This window comes from Narcine bancroftii, chromosome 3 (assembly GCF_036971445.1).
Source record: "Narcine bancroftii isolate sNarBan1 chromosome 3, sNarBan1.hap1, whole genome shotgun sequence".
NCBI lineage: Eukaryota > Metazoa > Chordata > Chondrichthyes > Torpediniformes > Narcinidae > Narcine > Narcine bancroftii.
Window position 1 is genome coordinate 43,217,897 of NC_091471.1, and position 20,940 is coordinate 43,238,836.

Genomic DNA, 20,940 nt, shown 5'->3' on the forward strand with positions numbered 1-20,940 from the left:
TTTTGGCATCTGTTGACAGTGGATTTTAATTGAAGCTATCATCCTGTGCAAATGTCAGCTCCATCAAGTAATGATTATTCATGAAAAAAAAATTGTGCGACCTTCCAAAAATCAATAATGCTTAAAAATTACAGGTAGTTAAGATTCCTTTATTGTCATGTGGTAATACAGAATATGTACTACAGTACAACTCCGATTATCTGAAATGGTTGGGACCAGGCTCATGTTGGATAAGCGTTTTTTCAGATAACTGGTCATTTTTTAAAAACAGCCCAGAGGCAAAAGCAAATCACTTGTAACAGTGTTTAAGCAACAACAAACAACAAGGGAAAGCTTTTTAAGCATTAAAATAACATTTAATCCTCACCAAAATTGCTGGCTGCCGCCAATCACCGACATCTCTCCACCGAGGCCCCGCTCCTGACTGGGGGCCCGACGTCCCCACTCCTGCCCGGAGGCTCCTTTCCTTAAAGATGCGGGGCAAGGGATTCTTCCAACCGTTTGCGGCTGGCAGACAGTGACATACGCTTTGAGATGGAGAGTTGGAGGGAAAAGTCAATAGGGGAAAGTAAAGAAGAAATGGAAAGAGAGAGGGGAGGGAGTTGCCCAAAATGAGGACAATCGTCATTCTTATTTCATGCCAAGTGATTTGTTTTTTCAACCTGTGAGGTCAGTTCATCTCTGAAAACATTTCAGATAAATGAGGATTTCTGAGAATCCGAATTCAGATAATCGGAGTTATCTTGTATTACACAAAATGTCCTTCATCCTCAGTGATAGTATGCGAGGGAGTGCATCACTTGCACTTCAGGTTGACCGAATAATGTTTGCTCATTCCAATGATATTTTGGACACAGGTTTCAGGTGCAGGTAGTTGAAAGTCAAATTGTAAGTGAACAATACATTTATTATAAACATCCTAATGTAACAGAAGTAGATCGCATCATATAATAGAAGCCTATCACTTTTTCCATCAAGCTGACACAGAAACCTCCGCAGCTGGAATCTGAAATATAAAAACTGCTGGAAGAGCTCAGTGGGTCAAGCAGCATCTGAGAAGGGAAAGAAAATGTTGATGTTCAGGTCAAGACCTTGCACCAAGCTGAATGTGATGGGGATAATTGTCTTGGAATATCTCAAGAGCAATGGCTCATATTCTGCCTGGGTTATCTACAACCCAATGGCATGAGTATTGATTTATTCAATTTCAGGTAACCCTCAATTCCCAAATTCTGTTTCCCCACCCCACCCCTTTCCTTCTGATCCACTTCTGGTCCTCATCCAGCATGCCCTTGCCCATTTTCTTTCCCATCCTGGATTTAAGCACCTAGATGTCAAACACTTCACCCACTGGATCTCCTACTCCATCTGATTCCATCTGCCCTTCAGCTCTCCCTTAACGATTCCCATGATCACTTTTGCGTCCCCTTCTATCATCCTCCAGCAGCTGTCTTCACCTTCACTCTCTAAATCAGGTTCTAACTGCCGTTACCACCCCCCCTCCATTGTCTGCTTCTACCTATGACCCACCTGTTTCTGTTTCCCAACCCCCCCCCCCATTCCCATCTACATCTATCTCCTTCATCTCTCATCTCCCTTTAGTCCATCCATATCCTACTGGGTTAAATCATCCTTCCTTCTCTCTCCTTAACACCAACAATTTCCTCCCCCTACCATAGATGGTCCCCAACCAACTGAGTTCCTCCAGCAGTTTGTTCTTTTAATCCAGAATATGACTTGGAGAAAATGCCGAGCAAAGGAGTAATAGTTTTAAAACAGAGTGATTTAGTGGGTGAGAATTATGCATAATGCCACCCACCACAGAAAATACAGTACAACTCAGCACCAGACCTAGTTTGAATAACTGAATTTTTAGGATAACCAGTCATTTTAAAAAAAATAGCCCAGTAGCAACACCACATCATTTGTAACAATGCTTAAACAACAACAAACAACAAAGGAAGGCTTTTTAAGCATTAAAATAATGTTTAATTCTCTCTAAAAAAAAATACTGGCCACTGCTGATCCCAGACACATCCCCAACAGTGCCGCCAATTACCAAGACCTCCCAATCTCTGCCGCCAAACCCCAACACAACCCCAGCAGTTCTGCCGATCTCTGGGGAGGCATCCCAGGCCGGTGGAACTCTCAGTGGTGAGTCGGCGAGTTCCTGTCTCCCTGTTCCAGCTTTGTATTTTTTATGTTGGAGTCCGACACAGACCCAGTCTTCGCCTGGGCACACTCCCCCTTCCCACCGAGGTCCCGCTCCTGCCCAGGAGCCTGATATATTCTTGCTCCTGCCCGGGAGGCCACTTTCTTTGATGATGCTGGGACACGGGATTCTTCTAACCACTTGTGGCTGGGAGACAGTGCCACGTAATTTGAGAGGGAGTGTAACGGATGTGTTGATAATCTTTGAAGTTAACTTAGAATTATACATTTTGGGTGATGAACTCGGCTTGGTTTCAGGGGTACACACAGCACATTTGACAAACACTAAGAGGGAACAAGAACTGATTTGATGGGCCGTATGGCCTACCACTTTTTCTCATCTTGCAAAGATTTAGTTTGGAATTGCAGAGTATAGCAGACAAGCCAATACATTCAGCCTTGTGCTCACAGTGCTGCAATCCCAAGATCCCTTTGAGTTGACAGGTGTCAGACTTTGCAAAATCAAATGTTGGAACAGGAAAAATTTTGCAAAACAGATTGAAGCTAGATATTAAAAAAAAACTGGAGGAGTTGAAAAGAAGACCCTGTGGCACACACAGGAGTAAAACAGTAATCTCTAGAAAGAGAGGGAGATACTGGTCAGTACTACATCACAGTAGCCAGAATAGGAGGAGTCCCTGTGGGACACACCGGTGTTAGACCTTTGTGAAGCAAAGGGTTGAATTACAGTAACGAGAATAAGTGCTGTTATGTGACTCCTAACAAAGGGAGACTATAGAAATAAGTGGATTTCTATAGGGAGACCATTTCTCAAGTGCTCTTTTGAAGATAAAGGATGCAGCCGCTTAAAGGAAATAAACTCCATAACTCTTAAGAAGCTAAGAGGGAGTTGAAGATCATCAGTGTGAGAGTTTAAGAAGAAATCTCTGGAAAATAGCTCAACAAGATTTATGAGTTTGAACAGTCTAAGAACTGAATCAATATTAAGGAACATTTCATTACTGCTTTGAGCAACAATTTAAAAGAACTGTATATGTTTCATAATCACTTCTTAAATAGACCTTTAAGTACAACTTTAAAATACTGGGCTTCAAAACTAACCTTTCAGACTCGAGTTTAAACTGAAATAGTTTGGACTTTAATATACACACACATTTATACAATTACATTCGCACATACTGGGGTTTAAGCCTCGAGTTAAGTAAGTTCAGAGTTAAGTGAGAATTGTTATGTGATTAATAGTAGGTAAAAACTATTATTTTGAATTTACTACCGTCTGGCATATCTTCCATTGCTGTTCCTGCGTTAGAACTAACGGGGGTCGGTTAGTTCATAACAGGAGTGTTGGAGAGAAAAGTCAATAGGGGAAGGAAAAAAAGATACGGGAGACAATAGACAATAGGAGCTGGAGTAGGCCATTTGGCCCGTCGGGCCAGCACCGCCATTTTAGATCATGGCTGATCATTACCATCAGTACCCCTTTCCAGCCTTATCCCCATAACCCTTAACTCCGTTACCCACAAGAGTCTTATCTAACTCTCTTTTGAACATAGTCAGCGAATCCGCCTCTACCACCCTCTGTAGCAGAGCATTCCACAGATTCACACTTCTCTGGGTAAAAAAATGCTTTCTCATCTCCGTCCTAAAGGGCCTACCCTGTATTCTTAAACTATGCCCTCTAGTCCTCGTCTCCCCCATCATTGGGAACAAGTAATCAGACTTCACCTTGTCTATCCCCCTGATGATTTTGTATACCTCAATCATGTCCCCCCTCATCCTTCTAAACTCCAATGGATACAAGTCCAGTTTTTCTAGCCTTGCTGCATATGACAACCCTGCCATCCCTGGAACTAACCTTGTAAATCTGCGCTGCACACTCTCTATAGCTAGTATGTCCTTCTTCAAGTTTGGAGACCAGAACTGGACGCAATACTCCAGGTGGGGTCTCACCAGGGCCTTGTATAACTGCAGAAGGGCGTCTCTGTTCCTATACTCCAATCCCCTCTTTATGAAAGCCAACATTCCATTTGCCTTCTTCAGAGCTTTCTGAACCTGCATGCTAGCCTTCAGTGACCAGTGAACAAGTACAGCCAGATCCATTTGCACTTCCCCACTCCCTAGCTTGTCTCCATTTAAATAATACTCAGCTTTCCTATTACTTCCCCCAAAATGAATAACCTCACATTTGTTCACATTGAAATTCATCTTCCATTTAGCCGCCCACTCCTCCAGCCTGTCCAAGTCCCTCTGCATTTTCCTTACATCCTCCTCACACCCCACACCGCCACCCAGTTTAGTGTCATCTGCAAATTTGCTCATGTTATTTATAATCCCCTCATCCAAATCATTAACATAAATTACAAACAACTGAGGACCCAACACCAATCCCTGAGGCACTCCACTCATCACATCCTGCCATTCTGAAAAAGACCCATTTACTCCAACCCTTTGTTTCCTATCTCTTAACCAATTTCCTATCCATGTCAGTACCTTACCTCCAATACCATGCTCCCTGATCTTGCCCACTAGACTCCCGTGCGGTACCTTATCAAAGGCCTTCTGGAAGTCCAAATACACCACATCCACTGGCTCTCCCGAGTCCACCCTCTTTGTCACATCCTCAAAAAATTCCAGAAGGTTAGTCAAGCATGACTTACCCTTAAGGAATCCATGCTGACTAGCCCTTATACTACTATTACTGACTAAGTGTTCTGCTATTTCTCCTTTTATGATGGACTCCAATATTTTCCCCACCACTGATGTCAGGCTAACCGGTCTATAATTTCCCGTTTTCTCCCTCCCTCCTTTCTTAAAAAGCGGCACCACATCAGCCACTCTCCAATCCTCAGGGACCTCCCCGGAATCTATGGAACTTTGGAAAATGTCGACCAGTGCCTCCACAATTTCCATAGCCACCTCTTTAAGCACCCTAGGATGCAGCCCATCAGGCCCTGGGGATTTATCAGCCCTCAGTCCCAACAATTTACTCATAACCTCCTGCTTCTGGATCCGGATATCCATTAGATCCCCTACCTCCCCAGTAAAGTTCCCCAAGTCTCTTGGTACCGCATGACCACTACCCCCTAACTGACTATAACCTATATCCTCCTTGGTGAAGACAGTTGCAAAGTATTTGTTAAATTCCTCTGCCATCTCCTTGTTTCCGGTAATAATTTCACCCTTGCCCATTTTCAAAGGGCCAATTTTAGACCGAACCAATTTCTTCCTCTTCACATACTTAAAAAAGCTTTTGCTATCCTCCGCAATATTATCTGCTAATTTCCTCTCGTACTTCATTTTCCCGTCTCTTATGGCTTTCTTAGTTACCCTCTGATGTTCTTTGAAGGTTTCCCAATCCTCTAATTTCCCACTCCGCTTCGCTATCTTATAATTACTCCCTTTGGACTTGATAATGCGCTTGATTTCCTTAGTTAGCCAGGGCTGCCATTTGCATCTCCTAGAGCCTTTCCTCCACTTTGGAATAAATTTGTCCTGAATCCTGTGAAAAATGTCCATAAAAACCTGCCATTTTTCCCCAGTTGTCCTCCCAGCTAGTGTATCTTCCCATTTTATTTTGGATAGCTCCTCCCTCATAGCTGCAAAATTCCCTTTATTTAACTGAAGTACAGATGCTTCTGACTTCCTTTCCATTTCCCTTTCTAATTGCAGCTTAAAAGTAACCATACCATGGTCACTATTCCCTAAATGCTCCCCTACATCAAGGTCACTTATTAAGTCTGCGTCGCTGCACAGCACCCAGTCCAGAATCGACTTCCCCCTGGTAGGTTCCTCCACTAGCTGTTCCAAGAAAGTATCTCGTAGACATTCTATAAACTCGCTCTCTTGTGTTCCTGCCCCCGTCTGATTATCCCAGTCCACCTTCATGTTGAAGTCCCCCATAACTACCGTATTGCTACCACTTTGACATGCCACTCTTAATTCCTGATTTATACTACTACCGATATCTGAGCTACTTTTCGGAGGCCTGTAAATGACCCCCATTATATTCCTCTTGCCCTTGCAATTTCTTAATTCAATCCAAACAGACTCTACCTCACCTGTTTCAATGTCCTTCCTTTCAAACGCCTGAATCTCATTTCTTACCAACAGAGCTACCCCACCTCCTCTTCTTAACTTTCTGTCCTTTCTAAAGGACGTGTACCCTGGAACATTTATTTCCCAATCCTGCCCTTCCCGCAGCCATGTCTCCGTTATTCCGACAATGTCATAACCTCCCATTGCCATTTGCGCCTCAAGCTCATCCATTTTATTCCTTACACTCCTTGCATTCATACACAATACCTTGATGCCATACCTCCTTTCTCCCCCCACCTTGGTTCTTGGAGTTACCTGAAATGAGGACAATCATCATTCTAATTTCATGTTGGGTGATTTTTATTTCAACCTGTGAAGTCAGTTTGGCTCCAGAAAAATTTTGGATAACTGAAGATTTCAGATATTCACTTCCGGGTCCAAAATTTTGGATAACTGAAGATTTCAGATATTCACTTCCGGGTCCAAAATTTTTTTGGATAAATGAGGATTTTGTATAATAGGAGTTGTATTGCACTATAGAAAATTTGTTGTAGCCTTTAAAACACCAATGATGTATTCCTCAGGGATGCCTTCGTAGTTGTAGGCCTGGTCCAAAGACCACATTTTACCAAATGGATGAATATTCATTCATTGTACATTAAAGGTAAAACCATTACACTATATAAAACAATTAAATCTTAATTGTATTAACTGCAGCTGGGAGAGAACTTCCTCAAACCAAACTACGATCAGCTTTATTATATTTAACTATTGTTTACATATCTAACTTCCAAGCCACTCATTTATCAAAGTAATGAGATTACTGGTAAGTTAAGAAATTTCTGAACACCTGCTCTCATAAAGCACTGGATATGCAGTGAGGTGACCCAAGTTTTGAAATTAACTTTATTCATCAAAAACAAAAATTCAATAACAAAAAAAGTTTCCTTGAGTTTGACCTTCAAAAGAGACCAAATAAATATCATAGAGTCAAATATAAGGTCCAAAAAAAAAAAAAAACTGCGCATAGTGGACCATGGAATATCACTTTACAGGGAGAAGACTAAATACAAAAGTTAATTAAAGTGTGGAAATGTTGAAAAAGAGACAGCCAGATTTAAGTCAGAGAGGGTTCAGCAAAGATTCACAAGAACATTGTCGTGACAGGAGGGCTGGAGATACAAGAAACAAATGAATAGGCTAGAAAAGGTTTCCATGGAGTGAAGGATGCCGAGTTCTGATCTTCGAGTTTCATAATCATGATGGGCTTCGAAAAGCGAGATCATCACAGACTGCTCCCCAGGTTTGGAAACTAGAGGGCATACATTAATGTGAAAAAGGAAAGATTTAAAAGGGATCTGATGGGCAAGTTTAAAAAAAAACATAGAGGATAGTAAGTATGTGGAACAATTCGCCAAGGGGAGTGGTAGAGACAATAACAATTACAGTTTAAAGACACATAGATAGGTACATGGTCAGGAAAGATTTACTATACACAGGCAAATGGGCAAGGTAAGGTAAGCACCTTAGTTGAAATGGATGATGATGCCCACATACTCTTCTTTCATGCTGTCATCTGTAGGATATATATTGATCAGACAAACAGGAGAACATAACAACATACAAAAGTAGAAGCAGAAATAGTTTACCTAGCTTCTCAAACCTGCCTGCCATTCAATAGGATTACGGCTGTTCTGCCCAAGGTTGTCTCTGTGCCACTGAACCATCAATTCACCATTCTTTAACTACCTCATTTTTAAATACCTCCAGTGATCTACTCAAAACAGTGTAAACCAGTTAGAAAATCTATTAGAACAAGTAATTGCTGGAAAAATCTGTTTCATGCTACAGGGAACAAATGCTGGAAAGAGCAAAAAAAATTGGTGATTCAGACCCTGATAGCTGTTGGAAAGAAATTGTTCTTGAACCAAGAGGTGCTGGTTTCAGTCTTCTGTATCTTCTGCCTGAAGATAGCAATGAGAAGAGGTCACTGAAAAGGACAATGGGTATTCCTTTATGATGTTGGCTGCCTTCTTGAGGCAGCGCCTTACATTAATGTCGGCAATGGTCAGAACATGAGGACCTGGCATTGTGTGCTACCTTGTACAACTTTCTGCATATCTAAGCACTTAAATTAAATCAAACCAGGCTATGATCCAATCAGACAGTATACTTTCCTCAGTGCATCAGGAGAAGTTTGATGGAGCTTGGAGGGTAAGGAGCTCGTGGACCTCTTTATCTGCCCAATTTGTAGGTTTTGCAAACGAGACTCTTGGAGTTTGCCAAGGTGGAATAACGGAAGAATTCAGCCACTGAAGTTGGAATTCAAGGGCCAAACCCATCGGGACCATTGCCTGAAGAGGGCGCACAAAATCAGTGAACCGATGCGGACTCGAAAGGCCAACATGGCTTGTTTCCGCTCCGTAAATGGTTATATGGTTATATATTAATGCTTCAAACTTTTCGACATTTTTAATGTCTATACTTTATAAGGCCAGGTCGATGAGCGCTTGATTTGTTTTTCCAGTAGAGTAGATTTTGTTATAGGTGTCAGTGGTAATACAAGATGATCAATGAAGAAATATGAAACCAAAGGATGTGTATGTGTGTGTACATAGAAAAAATGCCTAATGATGAAAATATTCACAGGAATTAAACTTACTTGCCGAGGCTGCTCTATTACTTTCTGCAGCTCCATCTTTACTTTGTTATTGGGGTGATCTGTAACTTTCGTTACTGGCTGTTTGAAAATTGATGCAGTCTGTCTTATTGGTAGGGATGTGTTCAAATCCAACTTGCCCTGCAAGTTTAAAGTAAAACAAAGCAAATAAATAATTACAACAAGATTGTAATGAAAAAAAAATCTTGTACAATGATCGATATGTATTTTTATGACTTTGATTTGTGATCTACCCCCACGTACTAGTAAGGTATAATAGAAAAGTCCACTCTCTTTGGCATGATGGTAGCATTTATATGTGGGGCAGCATGGTTAGTGTAGCGCTGTTACAATGCCAGAGACCTGGGTTCAAATCTTCTGCTGTCTGTAAAGAGTTGGTACATTCTCACCAGGTCTGCATGTATTTCCTCTGCGTGCTCTGGTTTCCTCCCACCCTTCAAAAACATACTGGGGTCGGCATGTATGCAAGGGCCAAAATGGCCTGCTACCATATTGCATGTCCAAATTAAAGTCATCATATTAAAATGTTTCTGGCCCATTCCTCTTATTATGGTAACCAACAGACTTTTAAAAGCTTCTGCTCCTACTCTAACCTTGCTTCAATTCTTCACGTCCTTCTTTCCACAACTGGCTGCGTTACCAACTACTTATGCCTCAAAATTCTAAACGTCATTCCAACAAATTGTTGAGCATAAAACAGGTTCTTTCATCCAGCATATTTACACTGACCATGCACTAGTTGACATGAATCTCCACAAATACTATGTTTATTCTCCCCACATATCCATCAGTTCCCATCCCCTCTCCCAGATTCTACCACTCAGTTACACCAACGGCAATATATAGTAGTTAATTCATCTAGAAACCCATATGATTTCAAGATGTGAAAAGGAACCAAAGCACCCAGAAGAAACTAATGTTGACAGAACAAATGTGAAAATGCCACACAGACAACTAATATGCCACTTCCAGTGTCTTGCAATCCAAGTTTCAATAGGTTGGATTAATTCAATTTTTAGTTATAAATTCTACAAGAAGTACTAATCAATAACATGGCAAAATTCCAGTTTGAGGGTGTACATCTACTGCCTTTAATTCAAATAGCAGACCAAACTCAACATGCCAAATGGCCTAATTCTGCTCCTACATCTTATGGTAGCATTGGTTTAAGTTAGAGAAGATACAGCAAAGATTTACAAGAATATTGTTGTGACAGGTGGGCTGGAGTTACAAGAAAAAACTGAATAGGCGAGAACAGTTTTCCATGGAGTGAAGGATGCTGAGTTCTGATCTTTGAGTTTCATAATCATGACAGGAAAAGAAAAGCGAGACGATCACAGGTTTGGGAACTAGAGGGCATACAATAAAGTGAGAAAAGAAAGATTTAAAAGGGATCTGAGGGCCATGTTTTAAAAAAAAAACAGAGGATGATTAAATATGTGGAACGATTTACCAAGGAAAGTGGTAGAGACAATAACAATTGCAGTTTAAAGACATTTAGGTAGGTATATGGGCAGGAAAGATTTACTATAAACAGGTAAATGGGCAAGGTAAGGTAAGCACCTTGGTTGACATGGATGAGTTGGACTGAAAACCTGTTTCTGTGCTGCATACTGTATTACTCAAAAGCATCAAGGATTGACAGTTACATAAATTAAATAAGATATTCTGTATATCACTAAGAAATATAAATTGTAAATCATATCTAATTCATATTCTAAATAGTACATGCCTTTTTTTGGGAAAAAAATACCTCTAATAATATAAAAAAAGGAAAGGAATAAAAGATACAAGTCAAACAATTTAATTACATTATAATAAAATTATAAAGTAAGATAGTGACCCCCATAATTTCTGGAATCTTATTAATTGAATAACAATTTTTTTTTTCCATGTTCAAACAGGACATGATGTCATGCAACCATTGATCATGAGTAGGCTGGGCAGCATCTTTCCATTTAAGTAAAATTGTATGCCTCGTCAAAAGAGGTGTAAGAAATTACGCGACTCTGAACCAAAGATAAAGAAGAATCATTCCCTCCTGTTGTACCAAGGAGGCCACGAAAAGTTTTGGCGTTAAATCTATATTCAAAATTATTGATACAGTATGGAAAACCTCACTCCAGTATTTTTCTAGACTATGTCCAGAACATATGAATTCATGACTCTTCTCCGCTCTTACACTTGGAACTTTTCTTAAAACTATAACAACTACGTAGATTAGACATTGAGAAAATGTTAGCAGATTTTTTTAAAAATTGGAACTTCCTGAGTGCCACCCAATTAACCTACACCCCCCACTCTTGGGCTAAAATGGCCTGTTACTGCTGTATGTCCAAATAAAATTAAAAGGTTGGCCACCCCTGGATTTAAAAACTCCTAAAGGAATTTTTTTTTTTTTTTTTTAAAAAAACACCAGTTTAGAACTCATTTCAATAGCACTCAATTATCTAAAAATTTATAATCAAAAATATCACCAAACAGCAATATGAACATTTTTCAAAAATCTTGGATTCAACCCATCAATTAGATTAATGTAAAACTACAATGGTAAATTTATCAAGACTCAGTTAAACATATTATAATATCTAGAGAAGCATTCAAATTACAGAAATATACCATTTCACTGAAGTTGCTTAATTCTATTTTAGGTAGAAAATCTGTGGTTAATGGACTATGAACGTCTCTGGAATGTATATTAAAAAAAATTGATACTTTGGTAATTCTTCACTGGAACTTGCAATTGTCTCACATGCGTAGGGCAGGTCTTGGTTTAAAGAAAACTTGTAGATTAAGGAATGGTGCCCAAAAACAGTCCCAAAGCAAGCCATCATGCAACCAGTCAGTATTCTTTTTACAGAACATCTGCAGAAGTTTGATGCTGTTTTTTGAAGACATGCCAAACCTTAATTTTTTTTTAGAAAGTAGAGGCATTGGTATGCTTGTGCTGGCTCCAGGAAAGATCCTCCAACTCTTAAGAATCCCTATTATCCAGAATACAATCATCCAGCAACTCAAATACCCAGCAAAAATAAATAAATAGATAGATAAACTGAATGAATAGGACTCAGCAGGGGAGAGCTGAGACTCCATTGAACATGCAGTTCGCCCTACTGAACTAGCAATGCCCCTCAATGCGCACACAATATTTTCGCTGTCACCACTTGCGTGGCGTTGACCCGGGTTGTCAGCATTGGGAAAGTGCGCTGAGGGCCTGTTCAGGACACAAGCGTGGAGAAAATTCAGGTTGTCAGTGCAAGGAAGGTTTGCCGAGGGCCTGACCGGGACACTGCTGTGGAGGCAAGTCAAGTTGTCATCAACAGGAAAGTGTGCTGAGGGTCTGCGAGGAGGAGAGTCGTGTTTTCAGTGCAAGGAGGTTGCACCAAGGGCCTGACAAGGACATTTGCGTGGAGGTGAGTCAGGTCGTCAGCGCGAGGAAGATGCATCGAGGGCTTGACCAGGACACTTGCGTGGAAATGAGCAGTGTTGTCAGCTCAACGAAGGTGGTGATGTTTCAATACGTTGCGTTGGAATGAAATAGTGGCGCACAGGATGAAGATCCAGCCAATGCCGCTCCCTATCCTTGCCTAGTAACTGCCTTTTATCTTTATTAGTATTAAGTATATTAGTAAGGCTTTATCTGAACACTTGGGTGGGGGAGTAATTATGACAGCGGCACGGTTAGCTTAGCAGCTATGCAACACTGTTACAGAGTCAGTGACAGGGGTGTATAAATTTCATAAGTTACAGGAATTATCTGATTAAAGTGAACTTTACATAATTAAAGACTACAATACTAATTTTTTCACATTTTGCTTTGTCTTTTAAACTGTGTGCATTCTTAATGCAGGTGTATTAGTGAGTCTCAATCAACTGGAAAATTCACATATCCAACATCCATGATCCCCATAGGTGTCAGATAACGGGGACTCTACTGTACTATCCCTCTCCACTATCACACCACTAATGAAAAGAGACGGGTGTGTGGTCCCTTGCTCTCTCCTTCCTAAAATCCACAATACACTCCTTGGCCTTACTGACTCTGACTGCAAGATTATTGTCCTAACACTAATCAATCAGATTATCCATCTCCATCCTATATTCTGACTAATCATTACTTTTTAATTCGGCCAGCAACGGTAACATAATCAGCGAATTGATAATTTGCATTGGAGCAGAACTGGCTATGCAGTCATGTATGCCCAGGGAATAGAGCGGTGGACTAAGCATCCCCACATTTTCAAGCATAATCTCAAAATGGCCAAATTTAACCTGGATAATTACTATTATGTTAGCCATCTTCTAAGCAGTAAAACAAATTTTGCCAAAACCAATGAACTTATTTCAAATTCACATCTCAGATTCAGAGTTGGATTAAGACTAAAAGCTAAATGCAAAAGTAATGGTATATGGCAGTGTTCAACAAAATGACAACAAGGATTAAAGCAAAACTGGGGTCAGCGGAGGTCAGCTGAAAAGTAGCTGAGAACATACCAGAAGCACAAAACGTCATCAAGAAGAAATCACGCGTTTTCTGTCTTCTAGATCAATCTCTTTGGATCTGCAGTTAGTTCAGCAAACAAACATTAAAAATTCAAGCAACAGTGCAGGCGGTACGCTTAACAGAGTGGTTAGCGCTAAGGGGTTACAGCGCCAGTGACCTGGGTTCAAATCCACCACTGACTTTTCGGGGTTTGTAGGTTCTCCCAATGTCTGGGTGGGTTTCCTCCAAGAGCTCCGTATTCCTTCAACCCTCAAAAATGTATGAGAGTCGTAGGTCAATTGGGTTTAATTGGGTGGCATGGGCTTAAGGCCTGTTACCGTACTCTATGTCTAAATTTATTGGTAATATTCAGTCTGAAGGCCATTACTGGACCCATAACAATGCAGCCAGAACTCACCGCTGCAACATTTAAAGTGGGATTGTCCATCTACATCTATTCATCTACAAATTAAAGGCTTGCAATCTAAAGACTACTTTAAATTTAAAGTCCACAACACTTTATAGAGACAATTTTGAAATAGATATCACGTAGCTAACAAAAAAATCCAATTTCAGTGAGCTCCCATAAGTAGCAATCTGATAATGACTACATAATGTTTTATTCAAGAATAAATAATGATCAAGTTAGAACACTGCTTTTTTGAAAATTGTCATTGAGATTGACAATGAAGGAGAGCAAGCAGAACCTTGCTTAAAGTTTCAACCAAAAGATAATATTTTTAACGGTGCTGCTTTTCCTTAGTGTAAATGTTTGTGAAATTTCTGCAATGATGTTGAATTCACAACTACTGGTTTAAATGGCACAATTATTTTCACAGCTTCCTCAGCTCTTCAACATCTAAATCACTGATTCTCATAACATGATGATCCTGGGAATTATAAATGGCCCAAAACTTAATTGGACTCAATCATTTTTTGGGTTCCAAGGGAGGATGGAATGGTTGTGTGGGCATGGGCGGATGTAGAGAGGTGAAACAGAGGCAGATAGGAACCTTTCCATTAAAATCTCCCTCCAACCAGTTTCAAAAACATGGAAGCTTCTACTCATTTAAAGTCTAGAGCAGTGGTTCTCAATCTTTTTCTTTCCGCTCACATACCACTTTAGGTAATCCCTAGGCCATAGGTGCTCTGATTAGTAAGGGATTGTTTAAGGCAGGGGTCTCAAGCTTGCGGCCCGCGGGCCAACTGCGGCCCTCGGGACGATAGTTTGTGGCCCCGCCTTAATATGAAAGTTTAATGTTAGTGCGGCCCGCGAGTTTGATTGGCACTTTTCAGTGTTGTGTGCGGAGCTGAACGAACCCACCAATCACGGTGGGGTATATTGCTCTCGGGGGCGGGACATCGGCTGGGCTTATTGCGAATATAAGCATATTTGTGTGCATTTTCTATTTGTCATTATATGCACACGGCACATGTGCAATTTCCACTGCCGCTCCCGCTTAACGCGCTTCGGCGTCCAGTCTGAACCCGGAAGTTGTTGCTCAGCGGGACAGAAAAAGAAGCGGAAAAGACGCATCGGCTAAACACTGAAACTTCAAAGCAACAGTGTCACCAAGTGGAATTATATATATTATACAGCCCCAAACATGTCTTTTTCAAAGCCTGCAGTGAAGAGAAAGGTTGGTGATGAGCACAGACAATTTCAGGAAAAGTGGGAAGTGCAATATTTCTTTGTTGAGCACAGGGGTATCCCGACGTGTCTTATTTGCACAGAAAAAGTTGCAGTGCACAAGAATACAATTTGAAACGTCATTACACAGCTAGACATGCTGAGGAGTATGCAAAATACCAAGGAGATGAGAGAGCCAACCGGGTTGCTAATCTTAAAACATGTCTAGTGAGGCAACAAGATTTCTTTAAGAAAGTAACCAAAGAGAATGATGCAGCAGTCGAAGCTAGCTACGTGGTTAGTGAGATGATTGTTAAAGCAGGAAAGCCATTCACAGAAGGTGAATTTGTCAAAAAGTGCATATTACAGGCTGCAAGAATTGTCTGTCCAGAAAAGAAAGGTCAGTTTAGCAACATCAGTCTTTCTGCCAACACCGTGGCAGAGCGCGTTTCTGACCTGTCAAGTGACGTTTATGATCAACTGTGTGAGAAAGCAAAATGTTTCAGTGTATACTCAGTCGCTTTTGATGAGACCACAGACATCACCGACACTGCTCAGCTCGCAATCTATATTCGTGGTGTTGATGACAATTTTGAAGTCACAGAGGAGTTGCTCACAGTAATTCCAATGCATGGCCAGACCACCGCTCAGGAGATATTTTACCAGCTGTGTGATGCCATTGAGAATGCCGGATTGCCATGGAAGAGGTTTGTTGGAATAACAACCGATGGAGCGCCATCAATGACAGGGAGGAAAAATGGACTGGTGGCACTTGTTAAAAAAAAACTGGAAGAGGAGAGTGTGGAGGAGGCCATTGCTCTGCACTGCATTATCCATCAGCAGGCTCTTTGCAGCAAATGCCTGAAGTTTGACAATGTGATGTCTGTCGTTGTGAAATGCATCAACCAAATCAGATCCAGGAGCTTAAAACACAGAAGTTTCCGTGCTTTTTTTAGAGGAAATGGAGTCAGATTATGGGGATGTGCTCTACTTCACCGAGGTACGTTGGTTCAGCAGGGGAAACATATTGAAGAGGTTTTTTGAGTTGAGAGCAGAAGTGAAAGCCTTCATGGAGAAAGATGGGGTTGCTGTTCCCTTGCTAAGTGATCCCAAATGGCTCATGGACTTAGCTTTTCTTGTTGATATTACACAAGAGCTTAATGTACTGAACAAGAAGTTACAAGGCCAGGGGCAACTTGTCAGTGCTGCCTATGACAACGTGAGAGCATTCTCTGCGAAACTTATGTTATGGAAAGCCCAGCTTTCTCAGACAAACCTTTGCCATTTCCCAGCATGCAAGGCACTCATGGATTCAGGCACACCATTCAGAAATGAGAAGTATGTGGATGTCATTTTGAAGCTACAGGAGGAATTTGATCACAGATTTGCAGACTTCAAGATGCACAGAGCCACATTTCAAATTTTTGCAGACCCCTTCTCCTTTGATGTGCAAGATGCCCCTCCTGTGCTTCAAATGGAGCTCATTGACCTGCAGTGCAACTCTGAACTCATAACCAAGTTCAGGGAGGTGAGTGGAAAACCAGACAAGCTTGGGCAATTTTTGAGAGAATTACCCCCCAGCTTCCCTGAGCTTTCCCGAATGTTCAAGCGGACCGGACCCTGTGTCTTTTTGGGTGCACATACTTGTGCGAAAAGCTCTTCTCTACCTTGAACTTCAATAAGTCCAAGTACAGGTCCAGACTTACTGACGAGCATCTTCAAGCCCTACTGAGGGTCTCAACTGCTCCTCCCTTAAGCCAAATGTGGCTCGACTATGCGAGAGGAAGCGCTGCCAGATCTCTAGCAGTAAGAAGTAGGCAGAAGAAGACATGTTCATAACAGTTTATGTTCAATGTTCCATTCATGTTCAGAAAGTTAAAGGTTAAAGAACTGTTAATACAGACATTTGAATCTGAATAATAATAATTACATTTCTCCAGTCAGCAACTATATGTGGTTTCTTCAGTCTTCTATATCTGCTGTATTATTATTATTTTCATTTTATTTATTTATTACTGATTGATTTTATTTTTTTTCTTATGAATTGTTAATTTATTTATTTTTTCATCTTATTTTGTGTTTAAAAAATAAAAATAAAGACATTTGATAACATTGGAATGTTTTTGTAAGAGCTTTTCTTGTGGAAAACCTGATGCGGCCCAGCTTCACCCAGACTCTACCTCCAGCGGCCCCCGGGTAAATTGAGTTTGAGACCCCTGGCTTAAGGTGATATGTGAGTAGAAAGAAAAAGTTCAAAAACCATTGTTTTAATCATACCTAATTGACTAATTATGTGCACAGTTTCATAACTCCAAAGGAAATGGGCCAATGGCAATTTTTCTCATGCAAAATATTTCAGTAACAGTTGGGTCTAGAGCAGTCATTCTCAGCTTTCCCTTCCCACTCACATATCACCTTTAGCAATCCCTTACTAATCACAGAACACCGATGGCATAGGGATTACTTAAAGTGGTATGCGAGTGGAAAGAAAAAGGTTGAGAACCACTGGTACAGAGTACTTGGCAAGGCTACATCCTGGCAAAATCAGACCCCAATCAGCAAGATCCCCTTTCAGTCTTCTAGATTAATGCCTTTTGTGGTGAACTTAGTTCAGTGCACAAACACTAAAAAAGATGAACATCGGCAGAAGCTTTATCATTAAAATTCGTTATGGAGGCCATCTGTTGGGCCCAACAGGGTCCTGATATATTTTTTTTTTAAAAACACCTTGCATAGGTTCTGAGGTTCACTGCTGATCATCGTTCCAATACAAAGAAAATAAAACCAGCAACCACCAAGGCTTTGCACCTGCACTGATGTGATCAGTGCTTATAGGACAACAAAGCACTCCCATATATTTGGACAAACAAACTATGCCCTATATTTGTAATCCTCTTGAAAAACTTAAAAAGGGGTAAAAAAAAACAGATATTTATCTCCTCTTGACGACTCCGAAATAAAAATAGATGAATCTCAATATTATGAAGCATATGGGAAAAAGGGAAAGCATCTTGCGTGGCTCCAAAATGAGCTGGCCCGTAATGTGCAGCTGTAATGAAGCAACTTGCTGTGGTAATTTGATATCTGAGCCAGGTGCATCCTTCAGTAATTCTGAGGAACTGGTGATAATTAACCAGCTCTAATGGAGAACAGATTCTGCATATGCAATTTTTGATGGACTTGAACTCCAATGTCCCAAGAGGTTAGACACCAGCTATCAACAGTGAAAGTTTAGGAAGCTCCAACGTGCTGGGTATTTCGGGAATTTATCCGAGACCCACATAAATAAGTTGCAAACGATCTCCCCAATCAAATCTTTCACAACTATAAAACAAAATTAGTTGCAGGCACAGTTTAATTTCAAGATTTATTGTGGCAGATCCTTAGTTAAGGGAACAGGCCATTATAGCTCAGAGAAATCTTGAAAATACCATTTGAATCCACTGCAATTGTTCCAATAGATCCTATACGGTAAATTAAATGTTGTAATTGACTAATATAAACATGGATTTTTAAATTTAAGGAAATGAGCAGAAAGTCACTTCAGAAGCCAGTTATCACAGCGTTTCCCAATTAATGGGTGAAAAAGTAAACCTAATAAATCCCATAATTAAACATATCCATTTTGTTCATCTCAATCAAATACAATTACAATAAAAAGGCAAAAATTAGATAAATAATGCTAAATGAAAGAAGTAAATTACATTCATCGATAGCTTATTATAATGGAGATCTTAAAATTGCCAATAGCAAAATTGTGGATTTCAATTTTTGTTCAATTCTTCCATTAGGTTTTGAATACAAGATCTGTTACCCAAACTTGTATATTTCACCCTACTAGATAGAATGAACAGTCCATTAATATGGAGGCTTCACCTTCTTAAATGTATTTGCAGAACAGCAAGAATTGTTTAATTCAACACAAACTTTAACCATGAACAATCTTTCTCCAGTGACTTTCCTATATGATCACTAGTAAACAGAATGCACATGAAGGAAATCAAAAAGGTCCAATCTGTAATCTGTGCTCCAAATATTATGTAGAAAAATACATAAATCAATTAAAATTTAAAAACTGAAACAATATATGGAAAAAATTCAATACCTTCGCTTGGTTCATTGTTTCATTCCGAAGACGTTGTTTATTCCTCTGTAGTTTATTGGGCATCATCTTTCCAGTCCGGAAGTCAAAGCTATTGAGGTCGATACTATTTCCCAGATATCGAGCCAGCTGAGGTTTACTCCTGAACTTCTTACCACTTGGGCTGAAAGGTGGAAGAGAAAATAACAAAACACCTGGTCTCGTACCAGTTGATGAAGAAAATGCATGCCATATAACAGTACCAAAAACGCATTGAAGATCAATCCAAAAGTATGCAAGAGAAAATGTTCATGTACACTATACAAATGATACATTTATTCTCAACAAAAGTTGTATCAAAAAGAAAATCTTTGTATTTGTTACTTTGTTCCAGAGCTGATACAGTATCTGAAAACTAACAGCTAACTAGGCATTTAAGCCATAATAGAAGTTCACAGGGAGCAGCAGATACAGTTTGGTAACATTATCAAATCAAAAAATTGTGACATGCAGCAGTGGTTTCAGGGAAAAAAAATTGCACAAACATCACCAAAACATTAGCAACGTCTTTGTGAGCAAACATCTCCCAATAGAGAGAACAATAGAGATCAGTTTTCAGGCCATCAAATGGGCAAGGGCATTTGGCAAATGTATTTCAACTTCACTGAGGCCAACTCAAAATAACAAAAACTTGCTACTTCACAATTTTGTAATGAGGTTTCTCTAAAATATTTTGAGACATTGTCTCAGCAGGTAACTCTTATCTCTTCATGCAGAAGGCTGTCATTATATGGTTGTATCTAATCTGTTCCTTCTATTTTTTTTATATTTTCAAATCATTCTTCCTGTATATTCAAATGTAATATTTCACAGAAGTAAACCCATTCTTCTATCTTTTAAAGTTTAAAATAAATAACTATAGGTGAAGAAATAGTATTGACTATGTGCCCATCCATGATGAATCAGCTAAAATTGGAATATTGCAGTGTGTGGAGAATAGGCCTTGGGATGCGACACTTTCAATTCATGTAAAAATGCCAAAAATTGGGAAGGTCTGACTGCATTCAGACCTGAAGCTGCAGCTCATCCAAGTGTTGCTGTGGTAGCTAATGGAGGGCCTCTTAGCAAGGTGCATGTCACAATATTAACAACCTTGAAATCCACAGTGGAAATGTGAATTTCATTCTAAATGGCAGAATACTTAAATACCATTCAAATCCAGAGCCTGCTGTGTGAACTAGTCGGTAGCTGAAGCTGATAAAATTAACGGTGCTGCCACAAACCCACAGAGAGCGAGGATCAAAGATACAGCGCTCCTGCGGGGTCCAACCGCCCAGTCAACCATCGTCAGCTCTGCACAGGCCTGTTAAAGGAGGTGACAGTAGTTTTATTTAAAATCCAAGATGGCACTGCAGCCACAAGGGGTTGCAGACTCCAGGGAAGCAGAAGACTGGCACAGGGCACTAGAAAGTGGGGAGATCACCAGCATGAGAAGGAGAAACAGAGGAGACGACCACTGTGGTGGCTCTAGGCCTGAAAGATCATGCATTCAGTGGGAGCTGATGGTGACTCAAGGCAAGGAACCTTCAGAGGCTGTAGGCTGATGGAGACTACTGTTGCGGGACTAGAACCGGGCTGTGGACTGCTGGAGACTGACTCAAAACTGGCTAAAGGGGTACCAGGTTTTGGAACTGGGGTGTGATGTCAGAGGTTCTGATCTGGAGCTCGAGTTGACAATGCTTTGGATTGGACTGTGTGGCTGTGGAAGTGTTGGAGATGAATCGACAGACACTCAGTGACTCTGGGGGGAACTGTCTTTTGTTTCTCTTTCTCTGACTGTTAGGAGGCACTTTAGGCAG

General features: G+C 40.4%; 1 pseudogene; it reads right to left on the reverse strand.

Moving 5' to 3' along the window:
* Nucleotides 1–20,940, reverse strand: part of LOC138757120 (methyl-CpG-binding domain protein 3-like) — a 133,347-nt pseudogene that overhangs the window by 64,604 nt on the left and 47,803 nt on the right.